The following is a 3934-nucleotide window of genomic DNA, read 5'->3' on the forward strand; positions in this document are numbered from 1 at the left end:
AGAGATCATCTGAAGAACAGATTTGATACATTAAACACTAAATACCGAAGACCAGAAGAGTTGTGGGATGACATCAAGAACATCATATATGAAGAAAGCAAAAAGTCATTGAGAAAAAAAGAAAGAAGGAAAAGGTCAAAATGGATGTCAGAAGAAACATTGACACTTGCTCTCCAGCATAGAGATGCTAAAGCAAATAGAAGAAATGAGGAGGTCCAAGAGCTGAACAGAAAATTTCAAAGCTAAATACTACAATAAAAGTACAAACATCTGGAATCAGAATACCAAAAAGAAGACCATGCTCACCATTTCTCAAGCTGGGGCAACTGAAGAAAAAATGCAAACCTCAACTTTCATTATTGAAAGATTCTCTGGGCAAATTATTGAATGATGCAGAAAGCATCAAGAAAAGATGGAAGGAATACACGGAGTCACTGTACCAAAAGGAAATGACTAATGTTCAACTGTTTCAAGAGGTAGCATATGCTCAAGAGCCAATGATACTTAGGGAGGAAGTCCAAGGTGCACTGAAGGAATTGGCAAAGAACAAGGCACCAGGAATTGATGGAATAAAAAATTGAAATATTTCAAGAAAGTGAGTCGGCACAGGAGGCACTCACTCATCTCTGCCAAGATATTTGGAAGACAACCATCTGGCCAACTGGTTGGAAGAGAATGCATATTTCTACCCATTCCAAAGAGAGGTTATCCAACGGAATGGGAAACCATCGGGAAATCTCTTTGATATCTCACGCGAGTAAGGTTTTGCTGAAGAAACGGCTACAATCATACATTGACAGAGAACTTCCCGAGGTTCAAGCTGGATTCAGAAGAGGGCATGGAACAAGGATATCATTCCTGATGTCTGATGGATCTTGGCAGAAAGCAGATAACATCAGAAAGATGTTTACCTGTGCTTTATTGAGTATGCAAAGGCTTTCAATTGTGTGGATCATGACAAGATATGGACAACATTGCGAAGTATGAGTATTCTGGAACACTTAATTGTGCTCATCTGAAATCTGTACCTGAACCAAGAGGCAGTTGTTCAAACAGAACATGGAAAAACTGAATGGTTTAAAATTAAGAAAGTTGTGTGACAAGGTTGTATTCTTTCACCATATTTATTAAACCTGTATGCTGAAAATATCATCTGAGAAACTGGCTTATACAAAGAAAAACGTGGCATCAGGATTGGAGGAAGACTCGTTAACAACCTGCAATATGCAGATGATACAACCTTGCTTGCTGAAAGTGAAGAGGAGTTAAAACATTTACTGATGAAGATCAAAGACCACAGCCTTCGGTATGAAGATTACATCTCAATGTCAAGAGAACAAAAATCCTCTCCACTGGACCAATAAACAACATTCTTATCAATGAAGAAAAGATTGAAGTTGTCAAGGACTTCATTCTTCTTGGATCATCTATCAACACTCACGGAAGCAGCAGTCAGGAGATCAAACAACTTATTGCATTAGGCAAATCTGCTGCACAAGAACTTTTTAAAGTGTTGAAGAGCAAAGATATCAGCTTGAGGACTAAGATGTGCCTGACCTAAGCCATGGTATTTTCAATAACCTCATATGCATGTGAAAGCTGGACAGTGAATAAGGAAGACCATAGTAGAATTGATGCATTTGAGTTATGGTGATGGAGGACAATATTGAATGTGCCATGGGCTGCCAAAAGAACCAATAGATCCATTTTGGAAGAAGTGCAGCCAGAGTGCTCCTTAGAGGCCAAGATGACCAGACTTCATCTCTCATACTTTGGACATATTGTCAGGAGGGAGCAGTTGCTGGAGAAGGATCTCGTGTTTGGTAAGGTGGAGGCTCAGAGGAAAAGTGGAAGACCCCCAACGACATGGATTGGCCAAGTGGCAGCATCAATGGACTCAAGTGTGGTAACAATAGTAAGGTTGGTCCAGGATCAGGCAGTGTTTTGTTCTGCTATGCATAATGTCACTATGGGTCAGTACCGACTCGATGGCACCTAACAACAACAACACCTGGTAAAAAGTGGGATATGTACTATGAAGAAGAACCAGAGTTTTATGAGAAAGTGTAACAGAGAGGTTAAATTAATAATAATAATAATAATATAGAGAACTAGGTGCCTTCTTTAGGAAGTGACAAACTGTGATCTGAAAGATAAGTAGGGAGTTAGCCAGGCATAAAGGAAAATCCCAAACAACACTGTGGTACACACAAGTATGACTTGTTTTCCTTCTATATGAAGGCAGAAAACATAGGATTTGTGTGTGTGAGTGTGTGTGTGTAGGGAGAGAAAAGAGAAAGGAGAATTGTCTATTACTTTATATAAAAGGCAGATGCCACTTCTGATTTCTTATGTATTTTGTGTAAAAAAGACTATATAATAGTAAAAAAAAACAACAAAACAAAAAACTGCTTGAATGCTAAAGTGCTTTAAAATTGTTTTAACAAAAAATCTTAAACCTTCTCTACATAGTAGTGCCATGAAACTTGCATTAATAAACCTGACCTTCCACAATCCAGTTAATTCCTTCTTGAATCATTCTATTGAAGAGCTCACCAAACATGCTATGCATTGCTAAGCAGTGCCTTCGATTTCAATGGGTTTTTTTTTTTTTTTTTCAATTGTAAACTGCTATCTCAGGGTTCTTCCCTCCCAGAATATATAATGGATTGCCTAATGATGAGATTAAGGGGCTCCTGAGTCACTCCTGTTCCACAAGATTTTGTTGGGACTGAAAACATTGTTTTTAATTCATGTCTGCTTTAATATAGACCCCAAACTAAGAATAAAACCAAAGCCATTGTTGTCAAATAAATTCTGACCCATATAAACCCTATAGGACAGAGTAGAACTGCCCCATAGGGTTTCCAAAGCTGGTGTGTTGCCAAAGGATCAGCACTGGACTGGGAACCAGAAGGTCGGCAGTTCAAACCCACCAACTACTCCTGGGAAACACTACACAAGGTTGCTATGAGTCGAAAATAACTCGACAGAACTTAACAACAACAACCTTTATAGAAGCAGACTGCCACATCTTTCTCCCATAGAGTGTCTGGGGGGTTCAAACTGCCAAACATTTTGGTTAGCAGATGCTTGCTTCACCACTGCTCCACCAGGATTCCTTATATAGACTCTCACTAAAAAAATAAAGCCAAAGCACCATATTTATCAATTTATTTAATACTCTGCAAAACTCTGTCATACAGGTAATATTGTTATACTAGCTTCAGAGGAGGACTCTGAGATAAAAAGAGTTTAAGTAACTTATGAAAGGTCACACAGCTAGTAAGTGATGGAACTTGGATTTAGACTTTAGCTGCCTCGTGCCAAAGTCCACATGCTTTTAACCATTACCATTTATTGCCGCTCTTATAATGAGTCACTGTCCCATTACTCTATCATTTGCACCACTTAAGTACATGTTTTTTTATTTTATTGGGTTGTTTTCAAGTAATTTTTCTATGCCTATTGACTTGGACTATGAAACCAGGATGTAAAATTCTTAAGGAACAGCAGCCATGCCTTACGTGTAGCCCTCAGAACCTTCAGCACAGGGGTAGGTGCCTGATAAATTGTCCAAGACTTGAACGAGTTTTCAGTGGTTGTAAAACTCAACAATGACCTTTATCCTTTGTCTTCACAGTTCACCCTTTTGTTTTGTTTAATCCAGAATATACCATTATAGGAAAGTTATCTTCCACTGCAGTTAAACTGACAAATAAATCAAAGTTCAATGTTCTTTTAAAACACTGGACAACTAGCTCAGGGAATGTTGTATCAATTTAGCTTCCTCAAAGTCTGCATCTAATATTTGAGTGAACTGTTTTTCAAACCACCACTCACCTGTCAGTTTGCCACACTATGATGGCTTACATGTTGCTGTGATTGGTATTTTAAATAACAGTAAAGTCACCCAGGGTGAACAGGTTTCAGC

Source organism: Chrysochloris asiatica, unplaced genomic scaffold, assembly GCF_000296735.1.
Source record: "Chrysochloris asiatica unplaced genomic scaffold, ChrAsi1.0 scaffold00167, whole genome shotgun sequence".
Classification (NCBI taxonomy): Eukaryota; Metazoa; Chordata; class Mammalia; order Afrosoricida; family Chrysochloridae; genus Chrysochloris; species Chrysochloris asiatica.